The sequence below is a fragment of the Emys orbicularis genome, chromosome 1 (genome assembly GCF_028017835.1).
Source record: "Emys orbicularis isolate rEmyOrb1 chromosome 1, rEmyOrb1.hap1, whole genome shotgun sequence".
Classification (NCBI taxonomy): domain Eukaryota; kingdom Metazoa; phylum Chordata; order Testudines; family Emydidae; genus Emys; species Emys orbicularis.
The window spans coordinates 296,657,434-296,677,587 of NC_088683.1; positions in this window are offsets into that span (position 1 = coordinate 296,657,434).

Consider the following 20,154-nt stretch of genomic DNA (forward strand, 5'->3'; position numbering starts at 1 on the left):
TAGGGATGTGAGTCCCATCTATAGCCCCACCGCAGTTTGGGAATCCCATCGCGGCGAAGCCATCTATGATGGCCTGCGCGTTTCCCAGGGTCACTACCTTTGACAGCAGTACCTTCACGATTGCCTTGGCTACTTGCATGACAACAACCCCAACGGTAGATTTGCCCACGCCAAACTGGTTCGCGACTGACCGGTAGCTGTCCGGCGTTGCAAGCTTCCAGAGGGCTATGGCCACTCGCTTCTGGACAGTCAGGGCTGCTCGCATCCGGGTGTCCTTGCGCTTCAGGGCAGGGGACAGCAACTCACAAAGTTCGAGGAAAGTCCCCTTCCGCATGCGAAAGTTTCGCAGCCACTGGGATTCATCCCAGACCTGAAGCACTATGCGGTCCCACCAGTCCGTGCTTGTTTCACGGGCCCAGAATCGCCGTTCCACAGTATCCACAAGACCCATTGCCACCGTGATGTCCTCGGCACTGGGTGTTGTGGTTTCAGACAGGCGTGTGCTACTCTCGGAGTTCAGGTCCTCACCCCGGTGCCGTAGCCTCCTTGCCTGATTTCTCTCTATCTGCCTCAGTGAAAGGTCGATGATGAGCTGCGATGCGTTGACAATGGCCACAACTGCAGCGATGGTCGCACCGGGATCCATGCTCGCAGTGCTGTGGCGTCCGCGCTGTCACTGACCAGAAAAGTGCGCGAACTGATTTCCCGCCGGCGCTTTCAGGGAGGGAGGGCGGGAGTGACGGTTGGATGACAACAGTTACCCAAAACCACCCTCAACACATTTTTTTACCCAGAAGGCAATGGCGGCTCGACCCAGAATTCCAATGGGCAGTGGGGACTGCGGGAACTGTGGGATAGCTGCCCACAGTGCACCGCTTCCAATGTCGACGCTTGCCCCGTTAGTGTGGACTGACAAAGTCGAATTACTGTCCTTAGTGTGGACACACACGTTCGACTTTGTAATATCGATTCCACATATTCGATTTAACTAAAATCGAACTACTCTCGTAGTGTAGACATACCCTTAGATAGTGTAAACTGAGATCATGTTATTACCATCAAGCGGTTATACTGATTTGCATCAGTAGAGGATGTGGCCCCAAGAGACCTTGGGTAAAATCCTCATCCCATTGAAGTCAATGGGAATTTTGCCCTTGATTTCAGGGGATCCAGATTTCACCCATGAACTGTGTAAGGTCTACAGACCCAGAGCACCAAGTAAATAAATGGCAGTGCAAGAATTCACAATATAATTGTATACAATGGAATAAACTTTTTGGGAGGATTCCATAACAGCAAAAAGAAACTGATAGTAAAACAAGTGAATGATGCATGGCGATGCCAGGTGTATGATGCATGTGAAGATTGATACTCAGAGCGCCAGACAATGAAATGCTTACTCCAGCAGAGGGCTTTAAAGAAGCAGCAGGAATTCAGCGAACTCCCACACATCATATAACAGCTAGACTGTTCTTTTCTCTTCAGATGAGCATCTGTTCGCTTGGACAGTGCTGATGCTGCCATTTGCCTTATGCTTTAAAAGTGCTTGAGAGACAAGTTTGGAAGAAACATTTATGGCACACAAGTTCACTATCTTATGCTATATAAAATTCAGATCCAGGTCTGAGAGACTGCAAAGATCTTCACATTTGTGAGGATCAATTGTGCTTTCAATGATAACTTTTTAAAATGCTTTAAATAGCAAATGCAACGTCTGAGCAGAGTTATTCCAAAAACAATTTAATTGCCATTCCCTGCTAAAAGTAAAGTAGGCAATACAGGCTTTTCTGGGCCAACCATGCTGCATTTTGATACAATTTCACTGTTGCCATTTTTCTCTGATTCTCTGTTTTAACTCTGAATATGAAGTGTATGATACTGTAGATAGTTAATGGATAGATTTCATCCGTGTTAGAGACTCTAATAATATCTTACATTAACATGAGTGTTTACTGAAATGTATACTAAGTGCTGGAAATGTGTTCTGCTTTGTGAAAGAAAAAAGAGGTCTGAACCTGCAAACCCTTACTCACCCATCTTTGAGAACATTCATATGAGTAAGAGCTAGCAGGATCAGAACCAAAATGAAGGCAATTCCTGCTTAAAATGATAGTGCAGATTGGGACGATCCAGAGACAATAAGTTGGAGGCTTACTTTGTTGTTAAAATAATAATAATATAATTAATAATTATTTATTGCCACACCTTCCCTAGCGGTAACCTGGGAAAAGAAAGTATTTATAGAGATTTGAATGTGAAAAGCGTGGTGGCTTTGGTTTAGCATTGTTACTTTCTCCAGCTAAATATTCCAAAAGCAAATTTATTTACTATATTCAGAATGAAAGCACAGGTAGTTTTCGATGTAGTAAAATTGCTAGAGTTGAAAAATCCTATTGAAGTCAACGAGAGTTTCAATACAGACTACTTTTAGAACACTTGCAAATGATACTTTTGTTACGAAAAACTTTCCTGGTAGATTTTGTGAAACATTTTCCACACTGCTTTTCACCCCAGATAATTTAATCCCTGCATGACATGTCTAAATTGTGCATAATTCTCCAAGGTTTAAAAGAGGAATTTCACATGACAGAAAGCAGTTTTGCCTTAAAAACTATTTAAAAAATGAGACTGATTATTAAAAGTTAGTGAAGCAAATCAAAAATGGAAGAATTTATGTCTTTTGGTGTAGGTGCTTTTCTCAGATCCTTTCAGTCCTGTTAAAGTAAGATCAAATTCTGTGCCCACTACTTTTTCAGTTGTGTGTCAGGTAAAACATAGCAGTGGGTGAAATAAATTCATCTTTTTGTCTTCAACTAAAGTAAAAGCAATGTTAGTCTTCCCATGTGGTCACTTGAGGTGCTTGTCATGTACAAGCTAATGATATCAGGCACCCTCAGGTTGTTTAAGTATTCATGAAGTAATTAAATTCTCATTAACATATAAATAAAAGAAAACTGAAAACAAGTTTAGCAGGCACCTAACATCTGTTCTAATGCTTTTAAGTATTAAAATGTGCCACATACATAAGGAAAAGTGCATTCTGTTCAGAGAAGTATTTTGCATGTATTATTTATAGAAACTGTAATTAAACTGATTTGGCATATTAAGCAAAGTTAACGGCAAAGCATTATTTAGGTAGTTTGTAGGTCTCTGGCTCCTAAATAAAGAACTAAAAATAGGGAAGGGAGAAGTAAAATTAATTTTTGTTTGTTTTGAGATTCAGATAGAATTACGAGAATAATTGAAAAACCAGTCCTTCCAGAATTAGGCAGCCAAAAAATCTGCCACTGTTGGCAGGTTTCCAACTTTTCAAGTGAAATAACTTGATTTTTGAATGATAAAATATTGATAATGCTTGGGGGGAAAAAATTCCACACTCCCTATACATTAACTCCACCCACATTTCAAAATAGTTTTGTCACAGCCGTACAGGCTCAAATGTCCTTCTGTCCTTCTGATATTAATCTTCCCATTCCATTGTTGTCCAACCTTTAAGCTAGATAAATTCCTGTTATTATGCATTGTTCATTTGCTATAATTACTAGCCTAAATGCATTTCCTTTATCAGTGATATGCACTTCGATTTTCCCCTAACATATTACTGCAGAAGTAGCCAAATAAAATTCAGTAATCTTATATTGGTGGGTTGAGATTGATAGGTTTGCAGATAGAGAAATCTTCAGAATAAGTTAAAACATTCATTTTATCAAATGGTGGCAGTAAAAGTAGAGTGTATTTATGACAGGTATCCCCTTTAAAATATAGCTTACTGATGCAATACATATAATCATTTAGATTACTTTTTTCTGAATAGCAATCTTCCTAACCTATATGAAAATCTACTATACTTGAATTACTGCCTTTTGCACCCTAAAAGGCACATTGTACTCTTGAAATGCCTTTACTTCTTAATTACTCTTAATGGGAGAAGCATGTGCACTTTGAGAAGTGTGAATATTCCTTAAGGTCTAAGATTTTAATCTAATTTTAAAAGTAGTACTGCATGACCCATCCAAATTCTTTATGGTTGCTATATCTCTTCTACAACTTGGTTCATAACCAGGGAATCTTCTGCCAGCTACATGATGTGATCGGTGCATGCTGCAAAGGGTGTATTGTGAAAAGACAGTAGAGATACATGTCAGAAAGCACAAGTTATACATATTCATCCCTTTAACTTTGAAAACAATTGGAAGGCAATAGCCATGTCATTAAAGCTACCTGTGGTCAGGTGTCATTTACACATATAGTGGTCCATTTGCCCCTTTCATCAGAGTGCAAACTCTCACAATTGCAAACAGATATTCTGTATATGCAGTGAGGGTTAGGGTTAATTATAATATAATTTAATATAATATAATATAATATAATTTAAAATGCCCCTTTGTACCACAGTAAATCTCAAAAGAAACAAGGGTGCTAACCCATAATGCAAAACATTTGCACATTCCTTTTTGTCCCTGACCTGTACTGATGGTCATGAGTAAAATAGGTTTCAAAATGACTCTTCTTATCGGACAAGATTAATCAGAATGATAACATATCTGTTCATCTGGAGCGGTGTTCAGTTAGACATAGGATGCTGGCCTGCAGATACAGGGGTCCCACTTCTGTACTCCCCTCCCAACTCTTTCATCCAGGGAGCATAAAGGGGAAATGCTTAGTAGCCAATAGTATGTTTTAGGTAATGGGAGGGGCAAGAAGGGAGCAAGTGGCTGGTCTAACACATTATTCACAACAATTTAGGGGGAGTAGTGAGCAGAGCTAACTATGAGCTGCTGGTGTCTTCCTGCTGCCTCTTTCCATTCCCCACTTGTGAAAATGGCCTGGTTCTACTTCATTCCTCATTTCACAGACATTTTTGTTATTACTATTAAGACTACTATTTTGGCATGGAGCTCATAATGTTCACAGTAATAGTGTATTTGAATAAAGGACATGACCATTGAAGCAGTGGGTTCCTTTCCCCTCTGGGTATTGCATCCTGGGCCATATGGTTGCAGTGCCCTTGCCCCTCTGTAGATGGAGGGGCAGACATGGCAAACCTGAGTGATGTTGTGACCCCATGCCGTAGGTCACAACACCAATTAAAATTGCCCCGTCTCCCTCTATGGAGGGGCATACGTGCCAAACCTGAGTGGTGCTGTGACCATGTGGGCCAGGTAACAGCGCTCAGAGTGGGGAGTCGGGCCCAGCCCTCCAAAACAGGGTGAGTGCAGGGTGGGCTTTCTGTCCAACCCTCCCTTCCCATGGGTTCCCACTGCACCTCTTTCTATGACAAATCCTTGTTTTCACACACTCTTGCCAAGAAATGCATTCCCACAGCATTCATTATTATAGTAATTGGGCACCCTCAAAGACAAATTTTAATGAACAGGGAAAGCGCTAGAGCTGGCAAAACTCTACACTTTCTTGTCTTCCTTCACAATCTTTCTCATTCAAAAAGAATCAAAGAGAGGCCTGAATGAACACACTCCTCTCTTCGTAAAACATTTGCATGGAACCTTGTGAAGCAAGTATCAAGGCTCAGCTTCCACCTGCTCTCCAGGGCAAGCAAGTTTAACTGTTGAAAGGCTCTTCCCCTTGACACTCTTAGATGTGCCTTGGTCTTTGTCTGCCTAGGTATCACTGCAGATCTGAGCTTCCCTGCTAGAGCACAGAGAAAAAGGGGTTGTTTTTATGATAGATGGTCTGTAAAAAAAAAAAAAAAAAAAAAAAAAACCCTAGATAAATTCATGGAGGATAGGTCCATCAATGGCTATTAACCAGAATGGGAAGGGATGGTGTCCATAGGCTGTTTGCCAAATGCTGAGAATGGGTGATAGGGGATGGATCACTTGTTGATGACCTGTTCTGTTCAATCCCTCTGGGGCACCTAGCATTTGCCACTGTCAGAAGACAAGATACTGGGCTAGATGGACCTTTGGTCTGTTCTTATGGCTGTAATCACTTTAGGCATTTAGAAATAAAGATGAGAACTTTGAATGGTACTCACCCCAGATGACCAACTAGTGCAGGGATCGGCAACCTTTCGCACGCGGCTTGCCAGGGTAAGCACCCTGGCGGGCCAGGCCATTTTGTTTACCCGCCCCTTCTGCAGGTTCGGCTGATCGTGGCTCCCACTGGCCGTGGTTCAACGTCCCAGGCCAACGGGGGCTGTGGGAAGCGGCGCAGGCCGAGGGATGTGCTAGCCGCTGCTTCCCGCAGCCCCCATTGGCCTGGAGCGGTGAACCGCAGCCAGTGGGAGCTGCGATCGGCTGAACCTGCGGACGCGGCGGGTAAACAAAATGGCCCAGCCCACCAGGGTGCTTACCCTGGCGAGCCACATGCCAAAGATTGCCGATCCCTGAACTAGTGTGTAAATCATAAATCACAAGCATTGATTGAATGTGCTCTTGCTGATCTACCCCATAGAGAAATCAGGCTGTTGCATGCTGTACCACCTGTAACTTCCATGTTACTTTTATGCTAACAGGTATAAGTATGTTTCAATAGTCTCCAGCTTTAATAATAAAGGTCTCAATCAACATGGCTATGTTCTTATCTGACAGGAAATTGGGTGCAGTCTCCTGGCCAGACTGTAGAGGGAAAGAAATAATTTTGACCATCACTTCTATCTGGGAGTCCAGGAAAATAGCTGAATCTAGCAGGTTATGGACCAACTTATCAATTAGGGATATATGCTTAGTTGAGGTTGTGATCAGAAACTACCAATTCTTCAAAGTATTTCCCTCTGCCTTCACTTTTGCCTGGACTAAACTAGGATCCTACTTCACTCAGTGTGTGACTTCAGAAGATCCAACTGTCTGAATTCAATAAGCACAATCCTGATACTTATTTCTGCAGCTTAAAATTATCTACATATTTAAATAGTGTAAAATTGTGTAAAAGATTTGTTTTTGCTGGTAATACAAGAATACTAATGAGGAGATGGATCATCACTCAGAACATGGTACTGTTGCTCAGATTAAATGAATTATCCAGTTAGAGCTAGGCAAAAATTTCATTCCAAACCTGAAACTTGTGTCTGTTGTGCCAAGCTTTGCAAACCTTCAGCAAACCTGTCTTAAGTTTCAAGCAACCTGGTGCACAATTTTGAGGCAACTTAGTTTTAAAATAAACCTGGATCAATGTATCATTTAGGTAGAAAACATACAAACCTCAATTATTTCAGCTGATGTTTTTTTTGAGTTTGGATGTTTGTTCTAACCTCATCCGCAAGGCCATACCTCATGGGGTATGAAATCACATGCATTGAAGTGTAAAAATACAAAGTGTTCATAAAAGCCTGAAAACCAAAACCACTTGATTCCATATGGCATTAGTGAACATTTGCTATTATTTTCAGTAATAGTAAAGGAAGGGGTTATGATCCCAATGGTTATTGAGACCATCCTCCCTTTTTATATGTAGATATGAGGAGGGTCCCAAAATTATTTTTTTGATGTTTTATTGTGGAGTCAAAACATGAATTAGAGAGCCAAGAAAGAACATCTGGGGACCACTGCCTAGGAGTTACGATCAAGTGCTGTGTTCATTGCTATTGTCTAGGAAAAATAACACTTTATATTTTTCACACCATTCCAATTGGTCACCTGGAGAAAAGAACTAGCCAAAGTAATCAATATAACTCTTCTCACCATGCTTAGTAATAATCATATTTCCAAAGGATAACAGGGAATATGAAACAGACTGAGCTTGTTTACTTTTTTTCTCCAAGCACCTTACTCATTATCCAGATGCCAGGTAGAATTTATTCAGTTTGCAAATATTACACAACAGCAACAATAATTTAAAGGATTCTGAACCATTGAGGTTTTCTCCGATAGACTGGGAGTGAACAATTGTATTCCTCTTCCTTGTGGCAACTGCCAGATAATGGGAAGGTATATGGACACAGGTAGCATTTCTACAATATGAACACTAGCTATGAGAGTTATGGTAGTCATTTCACTCTTCCACTCCTGTGTATTCATGACACATTTCCCTTTCAGTGCTTTAGTTATATAGGAGCCTGTGGTGCTCGCCTCTAAACCAGCATTTCAATTTAAACTTCTGTGTTTGGAGACTAGGATTATGTCTCTGGTTTACAGAATGTCCTGAAATGTGTATAGACATGAAAGGCATGAAAGACAAAAACAATCCTTTCACAGGAACAGAAAAATAAAGCAGCAGAACTGATTTCTGTAGCTGCTGATTTTTTTAAGGTAGGCCACAATGTGACTATTCTCCTCTCCTCTCCAAACTGTATTGTGATTACAGCCAGAGACCTGGATTCAATCCTTGGTTTTGTCATCATCTTCCTTTGTGAACATGGACCAAAATTTTCCAAGTTAGGTTCCTAAATCCATACTTAAACACCCAACAAAATGGGCTGATTTCAGAGATACTGAGCATTTTTTGGTTTAACTTAGGCCTTGGCTACACTTGTGAGTTACAGCGCTGTAAAGCCGCCCACAGCGCTGTAACTCACTGACCGGCTAAACTGGCAAAGCACGTACAGCGCTGTATCTCCCTGGGTACACCGCTGCAGGTACTCCACCTCCCCGAGAAGCATACAGCAGAGTGGCTACGACTCTCCCCTGTGAGTGTGTACCAGGAATCAACCTGCAGCGCTGTACTAATCACCTTGTCAAGTGGCCAATCCTCTCCATTGTTGTGACCAGCTGCAGGAATGCGGAAGTGCCGGTTTCAAAGCTCGTACCACAGAGAAAAAGCAAACAGTTTGCTGTTTGCTTTGAGTGAGTGAATGAATGAGCAGGGGGCCGGGAGTTCGGAACTTGCAAAATAGAGTGCTGACACGCTCCAAAAAGCACTCTCTCTCCCCCCACACTGCCTGTCACACTCCACACCCCCCCATTTTGAAAAGCATGTTGCAGCCACATGAATGCTGGGATAGCTGCCCATAATGCACCTCTCCCAACACAGCTGCAAATGTTTTAAGTGTGGCCACGCCACTGCGCTGGCAGCTGTCAGTGTGGACAGACTGCAGCGCTTTCCCTACTCAGCTGTATGAAGACAGGTTTACCTCACAGCGCTGTACAGCTGCAAGTGTAGCCAAGCCCTTAGGCCCCCAAGTTTGGAAATGTTTGCCTTAACCTCGTTGTGTCTCAATTTTCCTATTTATAAAATGGAGATAATTACTTATTTTTATTGAAAGGGGCTCTGATGGAGCAGAGAGGCTCCACCCCAACAACAAGAGGGTAAGAGCCTGTTGATCCAGGTGGTCCCTCCCAGTGATACTTGTGGAAAATCTCAGGCATGAAAAGAGGAGTTAAAAGTAGGAGACCCAGCGCAGTTCACAGCTGCCCAAGGAGAACAAAGCTTTGCTTCCAATGTGAGAAAAGCTTGGTTGCGACCCAGAAACTGAGTTAGTTTGTCAGTCAGCTAAGCTCCTGCTAGACTGGGCGAACAAACCGTAGAGTACCAGTTGATGTTTGAATTGTTTGAAGACAAGCCATGAATAGAACAGTGGGGTCTCACTGAAGGTTCATCCGATGACCCAATTTGAGTTGTCATTTTTTGGATCCTGATTTCTGTTCTGTGTAGATCTTCACACATTGGGAGGGGTAGGTCTGAGGTATGCCTTGTGAAGAAGGCTAAAGCACAGCTACCATGGATCTTGCAGAGACAGTGACCTACCAGCAGAGACATGTAGCTGGGTGAGTTGTGCCCTAACTATCCGTGAGGCACAAATTTGGTGGAGAACATGGCACCCATTCCTTTGTGGAAGGGAGCAGGTCAGAACTTTAACACACACACAAACAAAGCAAAGTACCTGTAAGGAAGCTACTCCCTGGCAGTAGAGACAGAACAATTACTGAAATGAATGATGGAGCAGGATGCCCAACACGAACAGCAGCTCTTACAGCCACTCCACAGAAGCAGCTGATCTGAGACTCAGCAACAACAGCCGGTACAACAGGTTGTGATTCTCTGGCAGCCTCCTTTAAAGGGTTGGCCCTCCAATACAGGATCTTTTGATGCCTGCAGTTCTGGCCTGACTGAAGGTGGTAGGCTAAAGATGGCTCAGCAGCATTTTCTGAAACTTTTGAAAGGGTGAAAGATGAAGCATTGTGGCTGCTGGAGCAATTGGCCATATGCTTGACTAGGATGGCACAAGCCATCTACTGTGGGCTGAACCCAGTGACAACACAGAATTATGACCAAGTCCAGGCAGCCATTTTAGAATCTTTGAATATCTCAGAGGAAACACTCCACCAGCAATTTTGGGAGGAATAATATTCCCCAGGGGCATAGCCCTACATGATGTCACTGTGGGACTTGTGCCACTGGTGGTTAAAACCCTGAGACAAGAACAGAAGTCCAAGTAGCTGAAACGGTTTTGCTTGAAAATGTTACTCAGACTTGTTACCCTGTCAAAGAAAGCTATTTGGTTGGTTTGAGACGATTTGTTCTTGACAAATCCATGCTGGTACTTATCACCTTATTATCTTTTAGGTGTTTGTAAATTGATTGCTTAATTATTTGCTCCATTATCTTTCCAGGTACTGAAGTTAAACTGACTGGTTTGTAATTCCCCAGGTTGTCCTTATTTCCTTTTTTAATGGCACTATATTCACCCTTTTCCAATCCTCTGGAATTTCTAATTTCTACCATGACTTTTCAAAGATAATTGCTAATGACTCAGATATCTCCTCAGTCATCTCCTTGAATATTCTAGAATGGATTTCATCAGACCCTGGTGACTTGAAGACATCTAGCTTGTCTATGTAATTTTGAACATGTTCTTTTCCTATTTTAGCCTCAGATCCTACTTCATTTTCATGATCATTCACTATATTATATATCCAATTACTACTATCCTCTTTGGTGAAAACTGAAACAGATAAGGTCCCTTGCAGATGAGGTCCAGGCCTTGAGGGCTTGCACAGGTCCATGCACAAAAAAAAAAGGTGCATCACTTTTGCGGGCTGGTTGGATATTACCACTGGTTTGCAGCTGGTTTCTCAGCTTTTGATGCTCGTCTCACTCATCTGCTCACTACCAGCAGCCCAAGAAATGTCTATTGACTGAATCCTGTGAGATCCTAAAGGCTGACCTCTGTAGGAACCCCTTTTTATACAGCCTGGACTTCATGAAGGAATTCCTCCTACAAATTGATGACACTGAAATTGGGAAGACACTGTCTTGTCCTTGGTGGCTGAAGGCAAGGGACAGTCTGTCCTCTACCTGAGCCGCAAACTGTTTCCAAAAGAGAAGGTCTACTCTGCTATAGAAAAAAAGGGCTTATCAGTAAAACATACCATGAAGACACTCTGATATTACCTTCTCAAGAACATATTTACCCTGGTCACTGATCATGTCCCTCTACAATAAGTCCATGACAAGAAAGTCACCAACCCCCACCTCATGTAATGGTACCTGTCCCTTCGCATTCTGTCCCCCATGTAGGGATGTGAGTGCTAACCAAAATGCAGACATTTTCTCTTGATATGGAGGTGAGCTGGTAGGAAGAATGGTGTTGAAAGTAAGGTTCTGAGAAGGAGAATGTTTGAGGGGAGAGAGAGGCCCTTCACTGGCAACAAGAGAATTAATGAATGCCTGTGGACCCATTTGCCCCCCACCCCACTAAACTTACAGTAGACATGGACAGGGGAGTTAAGAGGAGGCAACCTAGCTCAGTTTGGCACTGTTCAGCAGGAAGATAAGTGTTTCATTTCAGTCTCTGGATGCAGCACACAGACTGAGCTAGTTTGTGTGTCAGACAAGCCTCTTGCTAGAAACGGTGACCAGTCCCTAGAGCAGTGGTTCTCAAAGCTGGTCCACGACTTGTTCAGGGAAAGCCCCTTTACCTGCCACATCTGCAGGTTCGATCGATCACAGCTCCCACTGGCTGTGGTTCGCCGCTCCAGGCCAATGGGGGCGGTGGGAAGCAGCGGCCAGCAAATCACTCGGCCCGCGCTGCTTCCCGCAGCCCCCATTGGCCTGGAGCGGCGAACCCACGGCCACTGGGACCTGGGATCGGCCGAACCTGCGGGTGCAGCAGGTAAACAAACCGGTCCGGCCTGCCAGGGGCTTTCCCTGAACAAGCGGCAGACCGGCTTTGAGAACCACTGCCCTAGAGGACCAGTTTGTTTACAGGATCAGACCCTGAACTTTAGTCATCAATGTAAGCCATGGGGTTACAATATACTCATTCCTTTGCCAGCCAAAATGGAAAAACTACAGTTCCCCAAGGGTAGTCCACTATTTGGAGTCTTTCCTTTTTCTAAGGGAATCTTTCTCTGTTGCTAAAGTTGTTAGAAATGGTAGCTTATTACATTAGCATTAAATATTAATAAAAACACAGAGGCACTAAAATGTTATTACATTTTTACTATTTTTTGTTGCAGGTCTCCTCCCTTTGACTTTTTTTTAGTAGTAGTAAATCACTAAAGTTATAACATGTTTTGTATTAGTGAATAAACAATTTGCATCTGTTTACGTAGGGGGGATTTTTTATTAATCCCAATAAGGTCATGAACAATGAAAGATTTCTTCATACAATCTTTGGGCTAAATTTACCTGGACATTTATAAGCCCATGAAAATTAGAAAAAAAAAACCCTGTATTTCGTAGAGCCATTACCTGTCCAGATTCTCAGCTGGTGCAATTTGGTGTAGCAGGTTTTAGACTAACTAGAGGGGATGGCTAGACATTTATTTTACTTATCCAACTTTTAACAGAAGTAGAGTAGTTTAAGCAGTTACACATTTAGAATTTCCATGACAGCGTAAATAGTCAGGTCCATAATCCATAATTGTCTACATGGAAAAGTTATATCAGTATAAGCTAATGTGTGAATTTCATAGAATCATAGAAGATTAGGGTTGGAAGAGACCAACACCAACTAAATCATCCCAGCCAGGGCTTTGTTAAAAACCTCTAAGGATGGAGATTCCACCACCTCCCATTCCAGTGCTTCACCACCCTCCTAGTGAAATAGTGTTTCCTAATATCCAATCTAGACCTCCCAATATTTAAACCAATATAGTTATAGCAGTATAACTCCCCCCTATGAACACATTTTAAGAGGGCTATTTTTTCAAAGTATCTTATGTCAATTTGCAGTGTTTAAGGTACGTCAAAAAAGCCACTCATATCAAAATAAGAGTGCTCACATAGGAGTTAATACCAGTTTTTTTATACTGGTATAACTGGTAAAACTCTCCCATGTAAATAAGTCATTATTGCCAAGGTCTTCTCCAAACCCAGAAGAGTTCTATTCAGGATCTAATGCAGCTTGGACCATCTTTAACTTTAATGTTATACCGCTATCTCACTCCGGGGTAGAGCCCTGGCACTGGGAAGGTAGGCAATTGCTCCTAAAGATTGGTCTCCTAGAGGAGCAAGGCTATCAAAGGAATAATGTTGTGGGATTAGCTTTCCTTGTAGTGGACCAAGGATCTGCACAGTGGCCTTCCCCCAGACCGCAGCATGCTTTAGAAACCTTATATTTTCAGCCTCATGGTGTTTTCCAATCAGTTTCTCCTCCAGTGCTTTTGTTTGTTTGTTTTTCTGAGTAGGGAAACTTTTGCTTGCATGACACAGGGTGTCTGAAGAAGATTACATAATAAATCAGAAAACAGCTTTGCAGAAGAATGTTAACAAGCCTATTCATAGAAAAAATAGTAAAATCCTTTGCATAGAGTGAATTAGAATATGGGATATTATTGCACAGTATGGGGAAAATGAGTCAATCACCATCCAATGCTAGCTGGTGCACCAAAATAAAGGTTATGGTTGAGGCAGTCAAATAGATACCACCACAATAAAACACCTCTGCTTCTCCCCCTCTTTAATTCCCCTCCACTCATTTCTGATATCCCAAATAAAATCAATCAACTAAATAGTTTGGGGGCTCTTCTGCCTCCCCAAATAAATAAATTTTCCCCATTGCCCAATAGCTCCTCTGTTGTAACTCTCATAATTTTCTCTTCCTCATTGTGACAATGACCAATCAGCTCCTTCAATTCTGCTTTCTGTCTTTCCTCACTTTGCAAAGACACAAGGAGCAGGCACTCCCCTTTTGAACCACTTCAGCAGGACATAGGCTGCCTTCCATGCTCTTTTCTTCCCTGTTAAAGGCCTGGTTACCCCCTTCATGCCACAAACCTGACAGATTTTTCATTCCCCCACCTCAGCTTTCCTCCACTTGGGCTCATGAGTTGGTGATGGATTTCTGCACTAAGGTTGCTCAGGCTAAAGCAATCAGCACTGTTATATAGTTTCAATAGAGGGAGTGCTGTCTTAAGGGCTAGACCTTCAGCAGCCCCTCCAATCCTGATTGCACTCCATATTACTGTTGTACTGAAGGGACTGCACACTGCTATATCCCATCTGCACTCTGTAGTGCAGGGGTCAGCAACCTCTGGCACACGGCTTACCAAGGTAAGCACCCATGCGGGCTGGGCCAGTTTGTTTACCTGCCGAGTCAGCAGGTTCGGCCGATCGTGGCTCCCACTGGCCACGGTTCGCTGTCCCAGGCCAATGGGGGCTGCGGGAAGCGGCATGGGCGAGGGATGTGCTGGCTGCAGCTTCCCGCCTCCACCATTGGCCTGGGACAGTGAACCGCGGCCAGTGGGAGCCGCGATCGGCCGAACCTGCCGATGCGCCAGGTAAACAAACTGGCCTGGCCCGCCAGGGTGCTTACCCTGGCGAGCCGCATGCCAGAGGTTGCTGACCCCTGCTGTAGTGCTTCACTGAAGGGCTTGGAATATGCTATCTCCTTCCCAGCTCCACCCGGTTCTGCTCTCTAAACTGGGCTCCCGAAAAGAAGGCAGCAAAGAAAGGCTTCTGCCAAAAGGTGGGTGAGGTAATATATTTTATTAGATCAACTTCTGTTGGTGAAAGTGACAAGCTTTCAAGCTTACACAGAGTTCTTCTTCAGGTCTGTTTAAAGAAAGGAAAGAGAGAGGATTTAACAGGATCGGCCAAGCCCCTTTAGTCCCTCATGTAATAGAGTGTGGACTGTCTTTTGTTTTGCAGCACTTCTGACTGGACACTAGCAAACAATGTTTCTGCAGTAAGTCATTTGAATTCTGAATGGCAGTTTGTTTTTGCTATGTTCATGCTACATTTTATTTTCTATTCACAAACTTTTGTGTGAATGCCTTTTTTTGCAAAAAATGTTTGGAGGATGTCTATTCTTTAATGTCTTAACGGGTTATTCATGCTTAAAAAGGTATTTATTATTTAATATTCATTATTTTCCTTTATTAAATGTTTCAGTCATCCAATGAGGGAGCAAAAACATTATCATGTAACCTAGCTAATGTGTCAAATCTCATGCATGAGAAAATGGCTAACAAGTAAAGTAAAAATTTGTAAACAAACCATTTGCTAAAATTTGCAAAAAAACCCCAACCCAAACCTGTTGTTATTACAAAAGGCCTCTTTCAGGGAGATTTCTGGGCAAATGCACCACAAAACCAATGCGATACACTGATGACATATTCATCCTCTAGACAGACAACCTAAACTGCCTCAGATTTCCACCACAACTTCAGCAACCACCACATATCCATTAAATTCTCTCTAGTACACTCCCACACCAACATCAACTTCCTGGACACCACAATCAGCTTGAACAGAGAACTCTACATATGCAAGATACCCACTGTGACGGGTTGGATCACAGAAATCCCCTTGGGAGCTGCCACCTGATGTGCAAAGACTACCTCTGCTCCTGTTTTCCCTGCCAGCTCAGGACTCCAGCACCCTGTCTTGCTGAGCCAGACATTCTCGTCTCTTCCAACACAGACCCAGGGTCTGAATCACTTGTCCCAAAGCTGCAAATTTACCTGAAAACAGTTCACAGAAGTGTGCTTGTCTTTAGCACTCAGATGCCCAACTCCCAATGGGGTCTAAACCCAAGTCAATCTGTTTTACCCTGCATAAAGCTTATGCAGGGCAAACTCATGAATTGTTCGCCCTCTATAACACTGATAGAGAGATATGCACAGTTGTTTGCTCCCCCAGGTATTAATACATACTCTGAGTAAATTGCTAAGTAGAAAGTGATTTTATTAAATACAGACAGTAGGATTTAAGTGGTTCCAAGTAGTAACAGACAGAACAAAGTAAGTCACCAAGCAAAATAAAATAAAATGCGCAAATCTATGTCTAATCAAACTGAATACAGATAATCTCACCCTCAGAGATGCTTCAGTAAGCTTTTTCTCAGACGGGATACCTTCCAGGCCTGGGCACAATTCTTTCCCCGGTACAGCTCTTCTTCCAGCTTAGGTGATAGCTAGGGGATTCTTCATGATGGCTCCTCTCCCCCTCTGTTCTCTTCCACCCATTTATATATCTTTTCCATAAGGCGGGAACCCTTTGTCCCTCTGGGTTTCCACCCCCCCTCACTGGAAAAGCACCAGGTTAAAGATGGATTCCAGGTCAGGTGACATGATCACATGTCACTGCAAGACTTCATTGCCCACTTGCCAGCACACACATATACAGGAAGACTAACAGGTAAACACAGCTATCTGCAGACAATGGTCCTGGTTAATGGGAGTCATCAAGATTCCAAACCACTATTAATGGACCACACTTTGCATAATTACAATAGGCCCTCAGAGTTATATTTCATATTTCTAGTTTTAGATACAAGAGTGGTACATTTCTACAAATAGGATGATCACACTCAGTAGATTATAAGCTTTGTAATGATACCTTACAAGAGACCTTTTGCATGAAGAATATCCCAGTTGCATTATATTCATTTATTATTAAATCTTTATAAAACTATCCCGGTATAATATATTACATTATATTCACTTATTATCATGTTTTTATAAAACCATATAGACTGCACAATGTCACACCCACATATCACCACACCTACTGTGATGCACTGTACCTCGGGGGAACACCCTACACCCCCATGTTCATCTTTATAAAACGATTGGTCCTGTGGCACCTTTAAGACTAACAGAAGTATTGGAGCATAAGCTTTCGTGGGTGAATGCCCACTTCATCAGATGCAAGTAATGGAAATTTCCAGAGGCAGGTATAAATCAGTATGGAGATAACGAGGTTAGTTCAATCAGGGAGGATGAGGTGCTCTGCTAGCAGTTGAGGTGTGAACACCAAGGGAGGAGAAACTGCTTCTGTAGTTGGATAGCCATTCACAGTCTTTGTTTAATCCTGATCTGATGGTGTCAAATTTGCAAATGAACTGGAGCTCAGCAGTTTCTCTTTGGAGTCTGGTCCTGAAGTTTTTTTGCTGTAAGATGGCTACCTTTACATCTGCTATTGTGTGGCCAGGGAGATTGAAGTGTTCTCCTACAGGTTTTTGTATATTTTGTATGTGTCCATTTATCCTCTTGCGTAGTGACTGTCCAGTTTGGCCAATGTACATAGCAGAGGGGCATTGCTGGCACATGATGGCATATATAACATTGGTGGACGTGCAGGTGAATGAGCCGGTGATGTAGCTCATCTGGTTAGGTCCTGTGATGGTGTTGCTGGTGTAGGTATGTGGGCAGAGTTGGCATCGAGGTTTGTTGCATGGGTTGGTTCTTGAGTTAGAGTTGTTATGGTGCGGTGCATGGTTGCTGGTGAGAATATGCTTAAGGTTGGCGGGTTGTCTGTGGGCGAGGACTGGCCTGCCTCCCAAGGTCTGTGAAAGTGAGGGATCATTGTCCAGGATGGGCTGTAGATCACTGATGATGCGTTGGAGAGGTTTAAGCTGAGGACTGTAGGTGATGGCCAGTGGAGTTCTGTTGGTTTCTTTTTTGGGCCTCTCTTGTAGCAAGAGGCTTCTGGGTACACGTCTGGCTCTGTTGATTTGTTTCTTTATTTACTTGTGTGGGTATCGTAGTTTTGAGAATGCTTGGTGAAGAGCTTGTAGGTGTTGGTCTCTGTCTGAGGGGTTGGAGCAGATGCGGTTGTACCTCATCGCTTGGCTGTAGACGATGGATCGTGTGGTGTGTCCAGGGTGGAAGCTGGAGGCATGAAGGTAGGGGTAGCGGTTGGTGGGTTTTCGGTATAGGGTGGTGTTAACGTGGCCATCGCTTATTTGTACTGTGGTGTCTAGGAAGTGGACCTCCCGTGTAGATTGGTCCAGGCTGAGGTTGATGGTGGGGTGGAAGCTGTTGAAATCATGGTGGAATTCTTCCAGGGTCTCCTTCCCATGGGTCCAGATGATGAAGATGTCATCAATGTAGCATAGATAGAGAAGGGGCATGAGTGGATGAGAGCTGAGGAAGCGTTGTTCCAGGTCAGCCATAAAAATGTTGGCATATTGTGGGGCCATGCGGGTGCCCATGGCGGTGCCACTGATCTGGAGATATATATTGTCACCAAATTTGAAATAATTGTGCGTGAGGATAAAGTCACAGAGCTCAGCAACAAGTTGTGCTGTGTCATCATCAGGGATACTGTTCCTGACAGCTTGTATTCCATCTGTGTGTGGGATGTTTGTGTAGAGAGCCTCTACATCCATGGTGGCTAGGATGGTGTTTTCTGGGAGGTCACCAATGCATTGTAGTTTTCTCAGGAAATCAGTGGTGTCACGAAGATAGCTGGGAGTGCTGGTGGCGTAGGGTCTGAGTAGGGAGTCCCCATATCCAGACAGTCCTTCAGTGAGAGTGCCAATGCCCGAGATGATGGGGCGTCCAGGATTTCCAGGTTTGTGGATCTTGGGTAGTAGATAGAATAACCCCGGTCGGGGCTCTAAGGATATGTTGATTAACACGGCTACCCCTCTGATACTTTATAAAACGATTGTGTGATATCCAATGCAAAGTTTGTCATGTTGGGTGTCTTCAGAAGGATCATGATGCACTGAGCATTGTTGTTATAGTGATGTTATAGTAACTGTTGTTACAGCAATGTTATAGTAACTGTTGTTACAGCAATGTTATACTAATGTTATAAGTTATAATTTCATGTATTTAGCTATGAGGCTGAAAATGTGTCTTCCTGGCTTAAAATAAGCCCAGGCAAAAACTCTCCAAGGGCAGAGAGGCAGTTCACACCTCATCAGGGCATGTATGGGACAAACCCAGCCCAACCTCACAGGAACAAAGGACACTGGCCTAGGCAGCAACAAAAGGATCTGTTGGACTCTTGAGTGAGTCACCCCCCTTCCCTTGGGGACTGCGATGAGGTAATGCTCACCTGACTCTGAAGGTGAGGGGGGCAAAGCCAACAGGGAAGAAAGAACATGATAAAAGGGAAAGACATTTGCCATGCTCTTCCTCTGTCTTCCACCTCCATCTACAGACACCCCACCAAGCGACTGAAACACTGATCAAAGGGAAGAGCCTGGCTGAAGGGCAACCAGCCAGCCTGTGGTGAGAAGCATCTAAGTTTGTAAAGGCATTGAACGTGTTAAGATCAGCTTAGAATGTGTTTTGCTTTTATTTCATTTGACCAAATCTGACTTGTTATGCTTTGACTTATAATCACTTAAAATGTATCTCTGTAGTAATAATTCTGTTTGTTTATTCTACTTGAAGCAGTGTGTTTGGTTTGAAGCATGTCAAAGACTCCCCTTGGGATAAAAAGTCTGGTACATATCAATTTCTTTGTTAAATTGACGAACTCATATAAGCTTGCAGCATCCAGTGGGCCTAACTGGACACTGCAAGATAGAGGTTCCTAGGGTTGTGTCTGGGACCAGAGATATTGGTTAGTGTCATTCGGTTGCACAAGCCAAGGAGCAGAGGCTGTGCGTGAACCGCCCAGGAGTGAGGGCTCTCACAGCAGAGCAGGGTAAGGCTGGCTCCCAGAGTCAAGGATTAGAGTGACCTAGCAGATCACCGGTCCAGATAACACCAGAGGGGAATGTCACACTTACTTTCACAGATCCAGTAACCACCCCAAACACACCAAAATATTTGTTATCTACATCTGGATACTCAGATACCACAGAATATGCTCTAAAGATTAAGTCCAGGATTAACACCTTAACACATTTAAAACTGCCTTCACCAAACAAGGATACTCCACAAGAGAAATAGATCACATCATGGAATAGGCCACCCAAATACCCTGAGAGAACCTGTTTCAATATGCGTGAGGGGGAAATCCTTACCGCACATCCCTAGTTGTCACCCACCACTCCTTACTGGAACCTATCTGGGGTATCATTAAACAATTACAACCCATATTCTATGGTGACCACATTCTGAAGAA